Here is a 21882-nt window from a genome sequence, read left to right on the forward strand (position 1 = left end):
TCTAATGTTATTGTGCTCCTCTCATTTTGACTTATAATGCATGCTCTGGTGAATGACCAAGGTTTAAGCATTCATTCAAGATTAGCATGTATAAGAAATGTAGGATACTTTCATTAATTGGATTAGGGTTATATGTGTTTCATTTAAAAGCTGCCATGATCACTAATGGAATGACCTTGAAGTCATTATCTGTTAAGGAGCCCGAGACAAGATTGTTCTTCATGTTCCAGTTGTATTTGTCATTACTTGAAAGTGTAGTGTTCATATAAAATATTGCTCCTACGCTATAAATGCATTTATTGAGATTTTTAACCCGCTACACAGTAAGAGTCTTTCTTAGGGAGCAATATTAAACCTGCAGAATACAATTTCTTTTTCTCTTGTCCACTTAAACAAACACACACACACACACACACACACACACAGAGAGAGAGAGAGAGAGAGAGAGAGAGAGAGAGAGAAATCTGCCCAAACATGAGCATTTTAAAGTTCCATTTATATAATGAAAATGTTAAGTATGTGCTGAAATCTATTTCACTGAAACCAATGGGATGTTAAATTTTTACCTTGACAGGATTGTGTCCAGTGTATAGAATAGCTGTGTACTTAAAAAAGGGTTCCAATAACAGTTTTTTAATTCTTAATATTAACTTTTCCCCCTTCTCACTGATACCTTTTTTGCATACATATTTGAGCAGACACAAAGGATGTAAAATGCTAAATTTGGCCAGCTGATAACTAACACAACAACTTCAAATTCATAAAATGAAACCTTATGATGTATGCATTTGAAAGGATCTTCAAATTCAAGTTTTGTGAGTAATCTTACAATGTTTCTCATACACACACACACACACACACACACACACACACTTAAATGTAGAGTTTTTAGTTAATGTGATTTTCGGTTTAAGCTCTTGCTCATACTTTGGGATGGCCAAGTGCACTGATAAACACCACAATGTTTTCACCATTAGGGAAATGTGCAGTGCACAAAAACCAACTACCCCTGTCATGATCCAGACTCCGGCTAAGAACTGAATTCAGTTTAGACACAAGAACATAAGAATAGCTGGCTGGATTAGGCCAATAGGCATCTAGTGAAGCATCCTCTTCTCACAGTGGCCAACCAGGTGTCTATTGGAAACCAGCAAGCAGAATATGAGCACAAGAGCACTCTCCCTTCCCATGGCTTCCAGCAACTGGTACTTGGAAACACGGCTGCCTCCAACTGTGGAAGTAGAGCATAGTCATCATGGCTAGTATCCTTTGATAGTCCTCTCCTCCAGGAATTTGTCTCATCCTCTTTTAAAGCCATCCACATTGGTGGCCATCACTGCCTCCTGGGGGAGCTTTCTTGGATGTGGCTCAGGAAACAGGCACCTGTGCAGTAAGCTGCTGTCCATCCATTGCACTGAATTCTTGGTCATCTCGCTCTTGTTCTGAGATTGAATCCAAAGAACTCTGAGCAGGATAGTGAGACTGATAACAGTATAGTATAAATAATTGTGGAAGAGTTCATGCAATGTTGGAATAGGAAGAATTCATAGTTCTAGTGCTTCTACCGGACCAGATAGTTGCACAAGCTCTTACACAGGCAAAAGAGCATATTTGACTTTTCTTTCCCTAGGGAAAAGCTCTAATACAGGTTCTAAAATGCCCCCTCTTCACTTAACCTGCTCTCCCAACCCACATGGACCTCAATACTCGATGTCACAACCATGCAGACACAACTTGAATGGGTGGCTTTGTTGAACATCCAGAGTAAAGAACGGGTGGAGGTGGCCCATCATGTTCTATTGTTGACCATGAATGTAGAGGTGACCCTGCCAACAGCAAGTCTTATTCAGTTGCTCTTGACCATGGCTTCTGCCTCCATTGTTAGAGGTAGTATTCTTCAGAATACCAGTTGCTGGGAAATGCAGGAGGAGAGACTTCTCTTGTGCTTGGGTCTTCCTGCTTCATGGTTTCCTACAGGCATCAGGCTGGCCAATGTGAAAACAGGCTAACTGAGTGGATGGCCCATTGGCTTGATACAGCAGGCTGTTCTTATGCCCTTATATATGTTTTGATTATGTATTTTGTCTTTTTATGCTGTTAACTGCTCTGAGATCTTTAGATGAAGGGTGGTATACAAATTAATTAATTGAATGAATGAATGAATGAATGAATGAATGTTGTTATGCTTTATCTCACTGTGTTCCAACTAAGCACTTGTTTTGCTGTGCCTGGCATCAGTGCTGGAAGTGAACCAAGCTGGGAGAAAAGTGACAGAAGGCATGGAGGTATGGTTGGAGAGCCAACACAGCACTCGGCACTTTCCTGCTTGTGCACAATTTTCAAGTTAAAATAAGACTCTTCACCCATTTACACCACAAAGCACTCATAACCCACCTACTTTCAGCAGCCAGAAACACCATAACCAGACACTGGAGAGACCTGTCAGGAGTAAGCATGGACCAATGGTACCAAATAGTATGGGAAACAGCCCTATTAGAAAAATTAACCAATAAACTGACACGGGGACAAACAGAAGAATACGCCTTTACCTCGGTATGGCTCCCCTTTATCACATACACAGCCCAACAAGACAATGACAAAAACCCACCAACAGCATACAAATCAGTATGGCTAACCTGATCCAAAACACCCACCCACCCCACTCACACATGAAAACAAAGACCACCACAGCCAATTACAAACAAACAACCACACCCTAGGCCAACCCCAACCTCTCTCACCACCAAAAGAACACAAGTGAACAGCAGAGAACCTGCACGAGCTGACACCAAACCCTACATACATTAAGCAAAATAGAAACATCGCCACCCGACCCCACCCCCACCCATCTTCCCCCCCCTCCCCCCTTTCCCTCCCCCCCTAATGTCTCAACAAATGAAACTGATTTGTAAAAATGTTACACGGAAAAAATACAAGAGACGTTACACAAACCTCTGTAAAACAAGAAAATCTTTAATAATTATAACCCCCCCAAAAAAACACAAAACAGGTCCATAGTTTCCACCACCAAGCAGAGATGCTCCAGGAAGGAGCTGACAGACACACGCAGAATCTGGGCTTCATTTGCTCTCCACCGACTGCAAAAAAATAATATATATATATTTTGTATAGACTGAAACATAAAACGTCAACCCTTGCACTACACTTAACATGCCACTCCTTCTACCAATATCCTCATTCTGTTCTAGTCCTTGAGCTTCCCTTTCACTCTTGGCAGACACTGGGCACCTGGTCCAATACATTTTGAGGCCAGAAAGAAAGAAAAAAGACTCTTCACCCTGTTTAACAGAATGGGGCAGGCTGATGAACAAACGTCTGTGGCTGCCCTGGGTGGCATGTATGACTTCAGGGGTTTACTCCAGAAATTGTCCATACTTTTGGTGAGACCTGACCTCCTCATGCAGGTAACGGAGATAAGAATGAGTGCACAGGTAGGAGGCTCCAGTTTTGAACATTCTTCCATATAAAAAGCTCCCCACAAACAGAACGTGAGCACATCAAGGAGAAAGATTCTGTCCCAGCCCACTGTCAGCTCTTCTTCACTTTCTGTTTTCAGGGAGCATTTTGAAATACAGAAGCTTTCAAAACTTATTGCCACCTGCAGTCTGAATTGAGAGAGTGCATTCCAGAGAGCACTTGGCCACCTCATACTGGAGTACCCTAGGCAAAAACCCTGTGTTTTTTTTAAAATTTAAAAAAAAAATATCAGTATTCTGTCCCCTTAGATTGAAGCTTCTTATATGACAGCTATGCCAGATACTGTCATCTCCTTTGGAATATTTCGTAAAATATTTCCCCCCTATTGGAATTAATTGTGAACATTCATTAAGGCGTGGAGACAGATGAAATATTTCAGGTGAATCATCGGGTCTAAGATGAAAAAAGGGCTTCTGTGGCGATGGATTAGGCTCTTGATTTACAGGGAGAGTTGTCTGTTATGAAGATATACACGCTGGGATTTATTATCAAGAATCTGTTTTTAATTTTGGAGATTGTTTACCCTTAACTACTGCATGTCAGAACTCGGGGACAAATTTCTGCTTAGCATTTAATTTCAGATACTTGCCACAGTGGGCAGTAAAAAATGGGCCCCTGGAATTTGTGGCATCATTATGAATCTCTCATTCTGGCAGGCCCTGGAAGTAGTTTGTCTTTGAAATCTCCTTGGTACTTGTTAACCCTGCTCTGACATGTAAGAGCTATCGTTTATTTATTGGACTTTGCCCATTTATGAAAAAAAGTACAAGAATTATTAATGGTTTAGTATCTATTAATGCATTACTTGGGTGGAATTCAAACTCCAGTATTTATGGTAAACCCCTTTTATAATAAAGCATGCATAGAAATAGAGGAATGCTGATTCGTAATGTTGGAAAGGGTCTGGTGCCGTTGGAACAACTGTCGGTAAAATATGATCTTACCAGCTTTTTTATTTATAGCTATAAATAAGAAATAAGCAGTCTGGGTATGAGGGGAAATGATTAAGAATATTTGTGTAGATAATAAAGACTAAATAACCTGATGCAATGAACCGTGTGTTCAGTATATTGCTGTTGAGAAACTGGTGTTCTCTGGGAAGGCAGGGAGAGTCTACATTTTCTGTGTTGAAATAGCTAAGGGTCCTTGGATCACAGAAGTGATTGTCCACATAAGAGACAATCCACAATGTATATTATTGGTAGCAAAGTTTGGGGGGGTGGTAGGAAAGATGTGAAAAAAGAGGAATGTATAGGTTGGTTAAAATGGGGCAAAATACTGGAGAAGGGAGAAGGATGGTGTGGCAATCACACAGGGCCCCCGGACGTTTCACGGTCTATTGACCCTGTGCCACCACTGCGACTGGTTTCTTTGCTGCCACCACCCCACTTCTCACGGGGACACACGGAGTCCGGACAGTTGTTAACATAAACAAATAATCAAGTTTATATTCAAATGCAGGAACAAGCGTATGGTTTCGGTTTATTTTTCTCTTGTCAGTCTCCTAATCTTTGTTCCTAACAACTTCAAACTGAACTATTCCCAACTGTCTATCTGACTCAACCTAACAATTCCTCTCACTCTCTCACAATACAACTCGACCAACCCACTGCCTATTCCACCCTCTGCCTTCTCCAACACCCAAGCCTCAACTCCCAAGTGACAAACCTCAACTCCCAAATCCCAAACCTCAACTCCCAACTCCCAAACCTCAACTGACTTTCAAAACCTCCCACTCTATCTTTTACTCCCCCCTTGCATTCTCACTGGCCAATCACATCACACCCATTTTAACCCTTTCCTTGACCCATCCTAGGAGGCAAATGCCACAGATTGGATTAGGCCAAATGGGATGTCCCAGGGTTTCTTTTTTTCCTTTTCCTTTTTTTTTTGAGCTCGGTTGGCTATCTTTGACTTAGAAAGCAACACTGTACTTATTGGAACAAAAAAAGCATTTATTAAGTCAAATATTAATCTTTAGAATATTCATCACCTGGGTTCAATATGAACAATGGTAATCAAATTGTATGGCTTCTTGTGCAAAGGTAGAGCCCATCCATCACAAAGCTTGGCCTATAGCTGTATATCAATTTTCAGCATTAAAGTTACACAGTATTATCTTAGCATTAGGTTAACTGTCAAATAAAAATAAAAATTAATAAGCTGGAAAAAGGAAAAGACAAGGCATCCCTCATTTAAACCCCTTAACCAGAGCCAACCATAATTGAAATGTCTTTTTCTGAAATGTTAGCTTTAATTCAACTGAGGTTCACACCTCAACATATTTTCATGATTGTTAAATACTTCTGGAGGTGCAGAAATCATCAGGTTTTAATGTTCACATGTTATTAATTCTGTCTTTGCCCGATTGTTGCATTGTAGTGTAACTTGAGGATGAAATGGACTTCAGGAAACCAGTTTAACCTTGAAACTTGTTTTTCAAAATGGAGATAATGGAGCAATTGAGACGTTTACTCTGGACTTTGTGCTTGCAATCACCCTTTGTAGGTTTGTGTAAAACTGTAGAACTGCCAAAAAATGTCGTGGGGGGGGTGAGGACCTGCCCTAGGAAGGCTTACAAAGATTATGAATTTTCAGAATCCTGAACATGGTGGCTCCAAGTGTGGGATTTTGTTTGGGGGGGGGTATACATATTCAGAAGCTCATGAATCAGAAATTTCAAACGGCTTTCTGTGCACACCCACAATGGACCTATGGGGATGTGCTGATTCAAAATTGTCTTGTGGTTGCTGAGTGTGGGTAGAGAGGCTTGCCAAATAGCATCATGTATGACAGGGATAGCCAACACAGTTCTTGCCAGATGTTACTGGACCACCCCTTCCATCATCCCTGACCGCTGGCCAAGCTAGCTGGGGCTGATGAGATATATAGTCTGGAACCCCACATCATATGTCATGGATAATCACAGAGGTGACTCATGCTTTCACGCACATACACAAACACACAATCTTTATTTTATTTTTTAAGGTGATCATAGGTGAATCAGGTATCCATGAATTCAGTACTCAAAATGGATTGCCTTCATCAAAAATGAAATTAACTTTTTAGTGGAAGCAATTCACATCCTTTTTAATAAGGATATCAGACATGGCTGTCAAGTAGGAGGGGCAGAAAGGGCACATGTATTAATGTTTTGGATACCGATTTCCCTGGGAAATGTGAACTTCCCTATTAGATACAGGGCTGCTGGTGGCACCATATGCTCATTGGAAATATGCATAGGATGCTTTTGGTACCAGTGAGAAATTCCCCTCCAAGCAAATACCAGCTTTGGAAGAAGAATTCTCCAGTATGTAAACCTCTCAACTGAATGATCACCGATGAGGCATTGTGGTTAAAATGTCTGACTAGGACCTCCTGGGAGAGTAAGTTCAAATCTCCATGCAGCCATGAAGCACACTGGGTGACCTTGGGGCAGTCAATGCCTCTCACCCTAGACTAACTCACAGGGTTGTTGTGGCAATTCATTGAGGGGCTGGAGAACCATGTATGCCATCATTAGCTCGAAGAAGAAGAAGAAGAAGAAGAAGAAGAAGAAGAAGAAGAAGAAGAAGAAGAGTAAATGCAATAAATTATATAGATTATATCTGGAACTGAATTTTTCTGGAACTGTGGACGAATGTCGAGGATTGGGGAAATATTTTATTTTTAACCGAGCACAGGCAATCCTGTGTAGTAGTATCATAGTACTTACCACATATTTGAGTTTCTGAGTGCTTCACCTACATTACATCAGGAATCTTCCAAATTGTTTGCCAGAGGCTACTCGGGGAGTGTGTGTTAGAGGGAAGTTTTGAACTGGGAGCTTCCTGGTTTACATCCTAGTCCAATGGTGCTGGGTAGGCAGGAGGCAGAGATGGACATCAACGTGGATGGCTTTAAAAGAGGAATAGGCAGATACATGGCAGAGATGGCTACTAGTTCTTGTCTCATGTTCTCATAGAATCATAGAATCATAGAGTTGGAAGAGACCACAAGGGCCATCGAGTCCAACCCCCTGCCAAGCAGGAAACACCATCAGAGCACTCCTGACATATGGTTGTCAAGCCTCTGCTTAAAGACCTCCAAAGAAGGAGACTCCACCACACTCCTTGGCAGCAAATTCCACTGTCGAACAGCTCTTACTGTCAGGAAGTTCTTCCTAATGTTTAGGTGGAATCTTTTTTCTTGTAGTTTGGAACCATTGCTCCGTGTCCGCTTCTCTGGAGCAGCAGAAAACAACCTTTCTCCCTCCTCTATGTGACACCCTTTTATATATTTGAACATGGCTATCATATCACCCCTTAACCTTCTCTTCTCCAGGCTAAACATGCCCAGCTCCCTTAGCCGTTCCTCATAAGGCATCATTTCCAGGCCTTTGACCATTTTGGTTGCCCTCCTCTGGACACGTTCCAGTTTGTCAGTGTCCTTCTTGAACTGTGGTGCCCAGAACTGGACACAGTACTCCAGGTGAGGTCTGACCAGAGCAGAATACAGTGGCACTATTACTTCCCTTGATCTAGATGCAATACTCCTATTGTTGCAGCCCAGAATTGCATTGGCTTTTTTAGCTGCCGCGTCACACTGTTGGCTCATGTCAAGTTTGTGGTCAACCAAGACTCCTAGATCCTTTTCACATGTACTGCTCTCAAGCCAGGTGTCACCCATCTTGTATTTGTGCCTCTCATTTTTTTTGCCCAAGTGCAATACTTTACATTTCTCCCTATTAAAATTCATCTTGTTTGTTTTGGCCCAGTTCTCTAATCTGTCAAGGTCGTTTTGAAGTGTGATCCTGTCCTCTGGGGTGTTAGCCACCCCTCCCAGTTTGGTGTCATCTGCAAATTTGATCAGGATGCCCTTGAGTCCATCGTCCATCATCCATGTTCTGCTCACTGATTTCCCACAGGCGTCTGGTTGGCCATGTGAGAACAGGTTGCTGGACTAGATGGGCAACAGGCCTGATCCAGCAGGTTATTCTCATGTTCTTATTTGGGGTCAGAAGTCCAGGTCTCCACTAAGCAGCACAGTCAGGAGTTGCTCCAACGTAACAGAACTAGCTCAATGCATATCATGAAGTGATATGGATTGCCATCTACAAAGGGAGAGAGCATAAGACTGTTAAGTCCAGAGTCTAAAATTATCCAGCTGCACCACTGACTCAGTTTCCCCACCACTATGTTAAACTAGTTTCCAGGTCTTTTACCCTCAGACCAACAAGCAAGTGGGTTTCGTGTTCTGCAGGTGTTCATCTCTGACCCACAAATTAAAGCTTTTAGATCCTCTACCATAATTTTATGAGCTTACTCATATGATCTTAAGGCTTTTATGACCTCATAGGAAAGTCCTGATCTGCTATCTGGGGACCATTTGAAATAATGACATAACACACATCAGTTTTGCTGGCAGACCTATTCTACCTATAAGCCTGCTTCAAAAAGGCACTGGGTGTTTTCCCCCTGTTCCCTCCCCCCTTTTACCTCACATTTTGTCCCTTTAGAAATTATCATGACGCATGTCAGGCGCTTTCACACAGAAGGAAAAAAGTCACATTAGCTTCCAAGTTTCTGATTGTCTAAATAACACAGTAACTCAACATACAGCTGTCTGGCATTTTGACAGTACAATAACCCATAATTCCTTCTGCCACTCAACACTTCAAGGTTAGCATTTTGTAGTTTGCTCTCAAGGAGCATTCATTTAAATTTTCAAGAGGCAAAGTACTGAAATGCTGCATTATACCTCTTTAGATATATTTTTATTTACTTTTCTGGTGTCCAATTTTTTCCTCCTCTCCTGGTATTTTCTCTCTCTTTAAGTTGCCAGTGAAGGAGTTAAGTATTCTCCAAACTCTCTCTATTAATTTTGTGTTTAATATAATAAACATTAACACTATGCCTTGCTATAGCAAGGGCATATAATAGTAAGATATTATTTAGATTTGTAAACTGTAGGGAAAGTCAGAAAAATGAATATAGACATGCTGATTTGCCAAATTGTTTGTTTAACGTGAGCTTTGGTGTGAGCTTGGCTTGGGAAAGACCGATTACTAGGGTGGTTGTGGATGGGAGAACAGCATGGGATTCTTTCTTGAATGAATTACTTTGAGAAACAGTAATATTTGGTCATCTTAAACTTCTGTATCACATCACATAGTTTCACCACACTAGAATCTCAACAATTTTATTGGAAGTTGGGAGGCAGTCTCTCACAAGGCAAAGTTTGGTATGTTTTACCCAAGATCAGTTCCTTAGACAAATATCATTTCCATGAAGGAAACTACAAGTACCCCATAGGGGCATGACTATGGAAGTGATGAGTTGTTCTAGATCAGGCATCCCCAAACTCGGCCCTCCAGCTGTTTTGGGACTACAACTCCCATCATCCCTGACCACTGGTCCTGCTAGCTAGGGATGATGGGAGTTGTGGTCCCAAAACAGCTGGAGGGCCGAGTTTGGGGATGCCTGTTCTAGATGTTAGGCTAGATGTTCTAGCCTAGCATTTCCTCTGACATGTAGTTTTCTGTGTGAAGCAGGGTGGGGCAGAGGGGCATTGTAGGGTGTGCAGTTACCTCAATCGTCAACTGCATTCTAAAGTGAAATAGCTGAGACCTAGGTCTGCCACATCAGTGAGGTCACAATATTATGTCAGACCACCCGCATGGGCTAAGGATCTGTCAGGTAACAGTGCCTTTCCTGGGTTTTAGATTGGCTAGTGCTTTATGCGTATGTAGCATCATGGGACCTTTGTTAAGTTTTAAGCAACATACAAGATGCACAGTTGTGGTTTTAAGCACAATGGCTGCACAGCAAACAACAACAACAACAACAACAACCATGTGTTAAAACTATATGTTGCAGAGGTTATTATTTTTGATGGCTCTGTGTGTCACTACGCTCATGTGAGAGTACATATGTTATGTAGGCGGAATAAGCAAGAGAAATCAGATGAGTAAATAATATCTTTATCTACATCTCACTAGTAACAATGAACATCTTTTGGTGTATTGATTAGGAGAACATTTGGGATATGATTGACTGCCAAATATGTTGGCAATGCAGCAGTTCAAACTCAACAAACCCAGGACCTGCTTTCATCCTAACTTACAACATGCAGCCCTGTTTAAATTGTTTAATACATTATGCCCATTTTTCTCCTTTTCTCTCTAAGATGAACAAACACAGCAAGGGCACCTGCAATTTAAATAGTTGTATAGACCATTTCGTGGGATGTGGGTGGCACTGTGGGTTAAACCACAGAGCCTAGGACTTGCTCAGAAGGTTGGTGGTTCGAATCCCCGTGACGGAGTTAGCTCCTGTTGTTCAGTCCCAGCTCCTGCCCACCTAGCAGTTTGAAAGCACATCAAAGTGCAAGTAGATAAATAGGTACCGCTCTGGTGGGAAGGTAAACGGCATTTCCGTGCACTGCTCTGGTTCGCCAGAAGCGGCTTAGTCATGCTGGCCACATGACCCAGAAGCTGTACGCCAGCTCCCTCGGCCAATAAAGTGAGATGAGCGCTGCAACCCCAGAGTCGGCCACGACTGGACCTAATGGTCAGGGATCCCTTTACCTTTACCTTATAGACCATTTCAGCAAGCAAGGGATGAGAAAATCTCCCCCTGTTGAAATTCTCCCATCTGCACAATGATAAAGCCCTGCGCTCCTTTGCATCTAGTAATTTCCCTCTTCATCTTCTGCGTAGCAAGGGTGCTAAACAACAGGGAAATGATGGTGACACACACCTCTGATACAATCCACTTATTGTTAAGGGCTATGTTCTCACCCCACTTGTGGATCTTCACTCTAGACTCTAGAGCAGGGGTCAGCAAACTTTTTCAGCAGTGGGCCGGTCCACTGTCTTTCAGACCTTGGTGGGGGGCTGGACTGTATTTTGAAAAAGAAGAGCAAATTCCTATGCCCCACAAATGACCCAGAGATGCATTTTAAATGAATGCACACATTCTACTCATGTAAAAACACCAGGCAGGCCCCACAAATTACCCAGAGATGCATTTTAAATAAAAGGACACATTCTACTCATGTAAAAACAAGCTGATCCCTGGACTGTCCGCAGGCGATTGGGCCGGATTCGGCCCCTGGGCCTTAGTTTGCCTACCCATGCTCTAGAGCAAGGGTTGTCAACCTGGTTCCTACCACCCACTAGTGGGCATTTCAGGATTCTAGGTGGGCGGTAGGGGGTTCTACGGTGCAAGCTGAATCCTCCTTCCATCGAGCACTGGTGGGCGGTAAAGAAATTTTACCATCAAGAAAGATTCATTAGTGGGCGGTAGCTTTGAAAAGGTTGGCGACCCCTGCTCTAGCGTATTAGATGTGGACTTGAGAGACTGAGATTCCAATTCCTGCTCAGCTGTTAATTTTCCTCCCCAACAATCCATTTGCAACCCCATTAACTCAGAAAATCGCATCGATGAAATTTGGGGTGGTCTACCAGCATAAAGTTCTTTCTCACCATTTGAAATTTAGTATAACACGGCGGTATATTGATCAAAAAGCCACAGTTCCATAAAACAATATGTTACTGCACTGTGACATGAACACTGGTAACCGGGGCAGATTGTAAGATTATAACAAGTAAGAACCTTCACAAAAAAACCCCAGTCTGAATGCAGCCTGGGTGACCTAGGGTTAGTCATTTTTTAGGTTAACCTCTCACTGGATTGTTGTGGTGACAACATGGGTAACAGTGGTGGAGAAGAACCATGTACAAAGTCCTCCATGTAGAAAGGATGGAAAAGAGGTGTAATAAATAAGGAGTAAAAGTGCTTCCTCCAACTGGATCTAAACATTTAACTGAGAATTGGGAGAAATCATAATAAAAAATACAAATGATTCTTTAAAATGTTGCTGCTTTTGTTTTCTATGCATCTTGGAGTAGCACTGAATATTGTTTGGAGCAATTTTTGCTTGAACAGGACAGCTGTATAACCAAGTAGCCCTTTAATTCCATCTGTGCCTTCCTTCTTCCTAGTATAAAAGAATGCAGGATTTCACTCTCTGTCTCTGTTCCAGCAGGAATATGTGCTGCTTAGGTATTCATTTCAGTGGCATTGACAATGCTGACAATATAATTGACCTAAAAAGTTCTGGATTTCCTGTTAATGCACTTTTAGAAATGTACATCAACTACAGAAAATCATTTCTATCTACATTTCGCTTGATTTCCATTTTCAAGAAAAAAGGGTTTCATCATTATTATTCTATTTGAATAGCACTGATATCTTGAGAGATGGAAGGAGACTTCTATTGTATGCAGGAGTACTTTATTTCGATATTTTCTTTGTCTGATTATACATGATAAACACACATTAGTGACATTCCGTGCATGTTTTGAAGATAAATGGAATATCTCTTTAAGCCATTCCTGACACTTCCTAACCTGTGGGTTTAATGGCATATTCTTTCTTTGATTCAATAATTTGTCTGTCAAAAAAGCTGTGCTGACATTCTCCTTGTTGTGGGACTGAAATGGAAAGAAATCTCTTATCTTTGAGATAATTTTTTTTTAAATCGAGGTGAACATTTTAGGATAAAAAATGTTTTTAAAATCATTTTGGTGAGGGGGGAAAAGATGTAAGTGTTGACATTATACCAAGTGCTGGATGGCAAGTGATAAAAGGAATAATATTATCTAAAACTCGAAGTCGTTCTTGAATTAATTAGGGAATGTGTGAAGTCTTTTTTTTAAGGCAGTAACCTCTATTGCTTCTTGCATAAGTAGTAGCTCTGTCAACTTACAGATATAAATGTCTAAAATAATGGACTTTGTCTGGACTAATCTGTGACTTTTCGGTTTTAGAAGTATCAGTGATAATCTTAGTGTTTATTTCAGTTGTTCCTATGCCTCCTTTTTTCAGGTTTACAGCCAGAATGTCATGGTTTGTTTCATCCTAATATATAGAGAGGAATTTGTTGACATTTCTTGGAACAATATTGCACAGGTATCTTTAATCCTATAAGGATTTTAAATCCTCATTTCTCTCTGGCATCCTAGTTGTAAAGTCCATTCCTGTCCGGTGTTGAGTATGGCTGTTGTTACTATGGGCTACTTCATATGCCCCTGTGTTGCATGTACCCTTTAAAAATGTGAGAGTGAGACCTGAAGGTGCATATGCTCCTTGTTGTGTGTTTATGTTGTCTTGACTAATTTTCTTTCTTTCTTTACAATCTTCTTACCCTGCTCTTCAGCTGAAAAGGCACCCAGACAAATGCACAGATCACCATAGAACAGGATGGTGTAAAGTAAAACAAACCCTAATCTGCCCTCAAACTTACAGTCTAAAAGACATGACACAAGAGCAAAAGGGGATGGGGCTGGAAGAGGAAAACAAGAATATTGTGGCACTAACTCTGGTCCCCATTGATAAAGTTCATATGATGACCAGCTTGGATGGAAATAGTTCAGGGAAAGGAGAAGCTAGTGAACTGGGTCCATTTCTTACTTTGTGTCTCCAGCATAGCACATGTATACAGTATGCAAATAGTTAAACTAGTAATATATAATGTTCATGCCACCTTTCAGACATTCAAATGTCAATGTATTTAGGATATTTGCCACTGTGCCCATGAAAATGGAGCAGGAATCAAGTAGCCATTTTGTGCTAAGCTTCAAATGGAGTGTTATGTTGTGGTGGTTGTTGTTTTTTGTTGTTGTTAATAATAATTTCATTCAAGAATTGCTTCCCATGAGGCACCCTGAAGCAATTTACAAAATAATAAAGACATATGTAAAACAGTTACATATATTAAAACAGTACATATAAAAACTATATATCTATATCTATATATATCTGTGTCTATATCTATCTATCTATCTATCTATCTATCTATCTATCTATCTATCTATCTAATCTGTTCAGATGCAATACAGATACCAACTAAACGCACAAGTAAAGTGCCATGTACTTGGTATTTAAGGAGTGCAATGCATTGTGTTTCTTTCCTGGCCCCTTTGAAACTGGATGTAGGGGCTGTGTAGACGTGTCCTTAATTATGCACAATCACCTTTCGGTCCAGATATCTTACAGTGTTCTCAGAGTCTTTTCTTCCCCTCACTTCCAATGGGTTCGACGGTCAAGCTATAGTATTTGAATTTAAAACATAGTGTTATGTCCTCGATTGGAATGTAAAATTTCATTATGAGATCTTGCTTTTCAAAGAAGATAACATATTACAAACAAACAAACAAACAAACAAGCCGAATGTTGAACAGGCAAAACACACACAAAAAGGCCAAAATCATTTATTTTCTCAGTTGAAAAAGAAAGACAGGAATGTTTCTCCCCATGATGGAGAACACCATGGGTAAGTAGTGTGGCATGGTTCTGCCCCACCCATATCCTGTCCTTTAAGATTACCCAATTTCTCTAATTCTCAATCATATATAAACAGCAATCACATCTTACCTACGGCAGGCTTGAAAACACAGGTTACAGATTACTACACTGGCAGCAATTAACACTTCAATAGCTCCCATCTCCTTACCATTGTTAGCTCATGCCTGGCCATTTTCTGGGTTACATGGCAGTCATCTCATTGTTGCATCAAAGCCACCTGCCAATCAGAATCCACGTAGGTCAAGAACACTTTAAACACTGGCCTTTGTTATCCATCTGACAATCCATGGTTGCCTTGAGACCAGGAGCCTATCTGTAAGTCGATACATTAGGATAGAAATGATTAGAAAAATTTGCTTTCTTTTCTTTCATGCCCCATTCTGCCTTTTCCCATTGGATCTCTTAAACAAGATTATTAATAAACTGTCTTGAAATTGGGAGCTGGAGTCTGATGTGTGTTTGTGACACCTTATAGGAGAGTATATTCCCCCCTACCCTGTGGCTCAGTCTCTTTGATCCCATGCTACGCATTCATGTCTAGGGAGAATTGGAGGGGAACCAGCTAGCCTGCTCCCTATGAGGGATAAGCATGGGCTGGATATTCCCCCATCTCGCTATCTAATATTAATCACTTGTAGCACTGAGAATCACTCCCAGCTCAAGTTTAAAGGAGTACAGGGTCTGGTGATAGCATACCTCAGTTTGGGTGCTTTTGAGTGCTTTGCTACAAGTACTAATTTCCATAACATAGACATTAGCCTTGAGATTTTAGCCTTTAATTTGCAAGACTTCTTTTTCCTCCTGAAAGGTAATATAATTTAAAATAGGAGTGACTGGAAATCGTGCTAGCTCCTAACATTCACATGAGGGAACATTTTGCAGGTGGGTTTATTTTATTTTTAAAAGACATATTAATCACATCTGAACCCTGCCCTTCTTTCAAGAAGCACAGGGTGGCTTAAAATTTTATACTCTCAGATCTGTTAGGGACATCTCAAGAGCACCTGATGATCTTTAAGATTGTTTAACAGAAATATCTTTGAATAAAAGGTAAAGGTAAAGGTACCCCTGACAGTTAAGTCCAGTCGTGAATGACTCTGGGGTTGCGGTGCTCATCTTGCTTTGCACGCCGAGGGAGCCAGCGTTTGTCCACTTCTGCAGACGGTTTTTCCAGGTCATATGGCCAGCATGACTAAGCCACTTCTGGTGAAGCCAGAGCAGCACATGGAAACACTGTTTACCTTCCCGCTGGAACGGTACCTATTAATCTACTTGCACTTTGACGTGCTTTCAAACAACTAGGTTGGCAGGAGCTGGGACCGAGCAATGGGAGCTCACCCCGTCACGGGACCTCGAACCGATCGGCAAGTCCAAGCGGCACAGTGGTTTAAACCACAGCCACCCGCATCCCCATCTTTGAGTAGTTTAACCCAAATATCTTTGATCCAAGGCCATCAATCAGTTTGTCATAGAACACTGGTTAATTCAATAATCTGGAACCTATAGCCCTCCAGATGTTGTTCGTCTGCAGCTCCCATGAGCCGCAGCCAGTTTGGCCAATGGTCAGGGATGTTGAAATTGTGGAACTGCATCTGGAAGTGCCACAAGGTCCCAGTCTCTGGATTAAAGTCATCTACCAAAGAGCACTTTTCAGGCCTAAAACATGGGGAAGCTGGAAGCAAGTGTCAAATCTCTTTTTGTTAACTAGCATGGATTTATTTATCTTCAGGGTTGCTTCTTCTCCTTTCATCTTGATGGCCCTCTCCTTGTTCTTCCTGAAACACTGACTTAGCAATTGGATATCATAAGTAATGGTCAAAACTCTAGAGTGTATGGGGGTCACCAGAACCGGAGGTACTGAATATTTGCAGATACATTTCAAACAACTAAGCTTCTCAGGACGGGATGTTTGCATGCCATGAGTTCTTTAGACCTCCAATAAAAAAATGAACTCAGTTGATTGGGAAGACAAGGATGTCCTGTCTGGAAGGAAGTTGAAAATGGGAGAAAACAATTATTTGAGAAAAGAAATTTCATGACCAAAGGCGCCTGGAAAGCAAAACAGCAGTTGGGAAGTGTCCGCAAGTGATTGATTTAGAACAGGGGGAAACTTAGCTTCATTGTAAATAGTGCAGTCATCAGAGTCCTTTCCATAGTGCTGGCTAAAATTATTTATTAAAATATTTATATTCCACCCTTTCTATCACAACAGCAGAATCTACAAAACAGCTATTGCTGCTTGTTGGTGCTACCATTTAGGTGGTACTGCTAACGTAATGCTAAACATCTTAAAACATAGAAACAGTACATTCTAGTTCGGAAGAATTTGTGTATTCGTTTGTAATATATTTAATCTGCCCTTCACCAGGTGGTTGCAGGGCAGAAATAATTACAACAAAATACAGAAACCAGTCCAATCCTCCCACTGGCAGACCTACTTCAGATTGTACAGAGGAATATAGTTGGGCATAGAATTAATACATCTATAGCACTAGCAGAATGGAGAACATTTTTCACCACAAAGACTGCATACTTTTAGGGTTGCCATGCATCTGGAATTTCCCAGAGATGTCCCCATTTTCAGGCTTAAAAATTCTGTCCATTTTTTAGAATTTGCAAAAATGTCTCGGTTTGTTTGTTTGGTCTGCCCTGCCCCAATCCTTGTGCTCTGCTTGCCAAGGTCAGCCGGTCTTGCATCTCTCTCTGTCTCTTCTCCTGCCCAGCTCTTTTCCCCACCCTGCCCCTCTCTGCTAGAGCCACCTGCCAGGCAGCGAGGGGCTGGCAGTAGCTGTGGTGGCTGGGGCTAGACTTGGCTGGGTACAGACCCAGCAGAGGGGAGGGGAGGGAAGCGAGGTGAGGCCTGGGACTGATCCCCCCCCCCCCCCGCTCCTGATCCCTCCTTCCTTCTTTTCTTCCCTTCTCACTCTTGCATTATTTTGCAAACTTTGGAGTGGGTGGGTAATAGAGTTTTTTAATGGGCTGGGTGTATGCTGGGGAAAATCTCACTTGAGTAGCCAGAGAGCTCTTCACTTGGCTTCCCCACCCTTTCCTTGCACTGGGAAAAGGTTTTTTAAAAAATCTATACAGTGGTACCTCGGGTTACATACACTTCAGGTTACAGACTCCGCTAACCCAGAAATAGTACCTCGGGTTAAGAACTTTACCTCAGGATGAGAAGAGAAATCGCACGCCGGCGGCACAGCGGCAGCAAGAGGCCCCATTAGCTAAAGTGGTACCTCAGGTTAAGAACAGTATCAGGTTAAGAATGGACCTCCAGAACGAATTAAGTTCTTAACCTGAGGTACCACTGTATAGTTTTTTGTGGGGGGGGGTTTGCAGGCAGGGGTGTATTGAATCTGAATAATCAGATATATAAACCTATTTTCCACCCCTATCGCCCAATTTACATGATCTGGAACCCATATTATTCCCTGCCTTCATTCTGCATATACCATGCCAATAAGATACCTCTCCTCTGCATCTGCCCCCCCCCCCAGCAATTTTTAAAGTTTCATTGTATCTTTTTCTCTTGGGTGTCCTCTGTTTTGCTCTTCAAAATATGGCAACCCTACTTTGCAACCTTCTGAGGGCCAAATGTTGGTTTTGGTTATGGGGAGAAGACAAAGTGGGTAGAACAAATAATACTATTTTTTACTTTTGTGCAATAGATTTGTCTCCACACATATTCTTTTTCTTTATTCAGGAAAGCAAAATGCATTATCATAGTTCAAAAACACATTCTAGTCTAGCAAAAAAAAAAAAAAAAAACCCACTCAAGTAATATGCAAAGCAAGACTGGTGAGTGATGTAGCCTGAGGAGACTCCTGAGGGCCAGGTAGAGATACCTGAGTTCATATTTGGCCTCTGGGCCTGAAGTTTCCGTCTCAGTATTCAAACTCTTTTGTTAATATTGTCAAGCTAATCTTTGCAGCAATCTTGTAAGTTGGGCTCATTATTTTTATCCTTATATTATACATTGAGAGAGGTGGGGGTTATCTAAGGCCTCCTGATGTACTAGAACACACAAAGTAGTAAGATCACTATGAGAGACAGAGATACCTTGTTGTCATTTGGGAGAAAATCTGCCTTGATAACGTTACCTTGTAATAGGAGGCCTCTGAGTACTAAGTCATTTTTTTTAAATATATACGTTCTTTGTTGGTCCAGTGAATGTAATTCTGTACGGTTGTACGTAGGGCAAATAACCAATCTACTTCTGTTGAGGATCACCGTTTGATTGTTCTGAATTATCTTATTGCGAATGGGCGTGATAGTTTCAACAGTAGCAGAGGAGGTTTGCCGGTCTTTATCTATTTGTTCGTTCCGGTTTTTCGTTGACTCAGGGATAGGGTGTTGTGAAGCGCTTGTCACTTTAGGTTGCTGGATAATGCTTTGTTTTGGGAACGCGAGTTTAGTATTCTTTATATTTGGTTCCTTTATTGTTAGATTCTCCAGGAGCTTGAATAACTTAGAAAAATTCAATTTCTTAGTTTGTGTATGACTCTTAGTCCGCCTTCCCACTTTTATGTTTTTAGACTTCTTCTTGTGAAGTAGGTGTATTCTCTGGTGCCGATGCTGGTCTGTGACTGTATTAATAAATTCATTCATTCAGACAGAGATACCATACCCTACAAGTGCCCCAAATTTCCCAGGACACTCCCAGAATTACAGAAGCCATCCTGACTTCTGATTTGATCCCGGAATGTCTTGTCACCCCCCCCCTCCAATTCCACCACTGCTGAGCCACATTGTTGTGCAAGCCAGTTGCCTCCTGCAAGAGCAGCCTCCAACATTCCTCTAGTGAAAATTGGGGTTCGTGTCTTTCGGTGCTGTGCTGCCGCGTGAGCCAGCTGACTCATACAATAGCATGGCACTAAAACACAGGTGTCCCAATTTTTATCAAAGGGATGTTGGAGGGTGCGGAAGTACCATTGTGCTAGCAGCAATGTTAGCTTAAGACCTGTTGTTCCAAGTGACACTCTTGAATGAGATTCTTTCTGTTGCCCCTCCTCTTGGCAAGTGTTTTAATTGATTTTTGGAAGAACATGTGGAAATACCTTTACTATATATGAAATGAAATCTTAGCAGACCCTATAATGCCCTTAATGAAGGCAGTGGACATGATCCAGTGGGAAGTTCTTAAGCAAGTGTATTGAAATCAAGGGGGGTTGCACCAGAGCAGTGGGGCATGCACAAGAGCAGTTTCCTCTGGATTGTTCCCAGTGTGCCAGTATATATTAAACTTTTACTGATGTTCTACCAAGAAGGTACAGTTGTTAGCGGAGCTGTTTAGTGAATAACCAGGTGATGAAGCAACTACATAAATGCCGGGGGGGGGGATATCCCTGGATAAACAAAGCAAATGTGTTCACATTGCCTTTTGCAGACATATAAATATTTAATAACCATCTGTCTACGGGTGTGTGTGTGTGTGTGTGTAAATCTTTAAATAGACTGTTCCAAAGGCCAGAACCTGAATTTTAATTGATACACATTACTCAATGTGGCTTTTTCTTTGGTTGAATGGTTTTATCTCTTCTAGGCAATTCTTTTCAAGACTTATATCTCTGATAAAACCTGCATTTTAAATGAAAGAAGGTTCTTTCTTTCTTTTTTGTAGCCAAAGAAAGAGCCAAACATTTGCAGCTCAGATTAGATTGCCTTGATCCACTTGTTATCTCTGCAAAAAATACAGAGTAGTGTCCATACAAAAAAGTCTCTGTGCATACGTGCGTGTATGTGCAGAACAAAGTCTATGTGTACATACACTTGTGATTATGAGCAACCCCTTATTATTATTATTATTATTATTATTATTATTATTATTTCAAAACGCTTTTAATGTGTAGTCCTTATGTTCTTCAATGCTTTCTTATTAATACTGCATCCACCAGCCACATGTATGTCCAAAACTGTGTTTAATTTTTCTCCCTTTTTCTGGCCACGTAGCTCAAGGCACCTTGATTCAACTGTCCCTTTAGATGTACCTTCTGTATCTCACATGAGCCAATTTCGACCGTCTAAGTGCTCAAATTGAGCTATTTTGCTCTCTGTAAAAATAAACCCAGGACCATTATGTGTGATTTTTCATACACACACACACACGCACACACTCCCCATTATTTTCTCCCTCCTCTCCTTTTCTCAGCAGCCCCGGTGAATGCAGAGTGGCAACATTGTGGAGACCGTTGCGTTCACTCCAGGCATGTCAACTTCAATCTGCTGCGATTTGGTGTGAAATCTGTGCCATGGTGCGGGGCAAGAAAGGTCAACCCCCCATAATTGATGTTGCTTATTCATCTGCTTCCCGTGTATTTTTCCCCCTCTCCTCTCTACACGCTGGCCTTTGTTTGGATAAATTGTTTGAAGATTTACTGTAGTCCTTAAAGCCTGAGACGCAGCTCCTGCCGCTGCCCAGCTTCAGTGTCCTTTGCTAGGCAGGAGGCTCTGTTTGGATGACACACAATGGCATGCACACACTCACAGAAGGAGGGAGAGAAGGAAGGAGGGAGGGAGGGAGGGAGGGAGGGAGGGAGAGAGAGAGAGAGAGAGAGAGAGAGAGAGAGAGGAGTTCCCCCCAAAGACAAAACCCAGAGGACATATTTGAGTGTAACAGTTGCGACAATTTTTCAGACCAATTTACTATAAAATCTAAGTCGTGTTATACAATGTCTTAATAGCTATTAAAACCCCAAATATTATTTTTAGGAACTTAGGCTGAACCAAGGGTGAAAGGGCAGGGGCTGCAAGAGATTGAGAGAAAGGGAGAAGTGATATTTTGAATTCCCTTATTGACAGTTTTCAAATTATTTCAAGAGGTGGAAAACCCTAATGATGATGACTGATGTGGCAATTTATCCTATTTTGGGTCATTACCTTTATTCTGCTTATGGCAGCAAATGACTTCATTTACAATATATATATAAATATTATATTACTGAGCTGATCTCTTTGGCAACTTGAGGGGTCTTAGCCATGGATCTGAAAGAAATCAATGGTTACTAAATAGCAGAATTTCAATGAATGTAAATGA

The 21882-nt window shown here is 41.5% G+C and overlaps 1 protein-coding gene and 3 long non-coding RNA genes across 4 annotated transcripts in view; 2 read left to right on the forward strand and 2 right to left on the reverse strand.

The window, feature by feature from the left end:
- LRMDA (leucine rich melanocyte differentiation associated) overlaps positions 1 to 21882 on the forward strand; it is a 744858-nt gene that overhangs the window by 352694 nt on the left and 370282 nt on the right.
- Positions 2989 to 14993, reverse strand: LOC307216620. The gene is made up of 3 exons (XR_013839226.1): positions 14919 to 14993; positions 7214 to 7395; positions 2989 to 3098 (listed from the first exon to the last, which is right to left on the reverse strand). It is a non-coding gene; the product is annotated as an uncharacterized lncRNA (long non-coding RNA).
- On the forward strand, positions 15032 to 21273 carry LOC307216625. The gene is made up of 3 exons (XR_013839231.1): positions 15032 to 15164; positions 16579 to 16703; positions 21001 to 21273. It is a non-coding gene; the product is annotated as an uncharacterized lncRNA (long non-coding RNA).
- LOC307216639 lies at positions 20751 to 21260 on the reverse strand. The gene is made up of 2 exons (XR_013839245.1): positions 21225 to 21260; positions 20751 to 20899 (listed from the first exon to the last, which is right to left on the reverse strand). It is a non-coding gene; the product is annotated as an uncharacterized lncRNA (long non-coding RNA).

This window comes from Podarcis cretensis (assembly GCF_951804945.1).
Source record: "Podarcis cretensis genome assembly, chromosome: 5".
In the NCBI taxonomy this organism is placed as follows: Eukaryota; Metazoa; Chordata; class Lepidosauria; order Squamata; family Lacertidae; genus Podarcis; species Podarcis cretensis.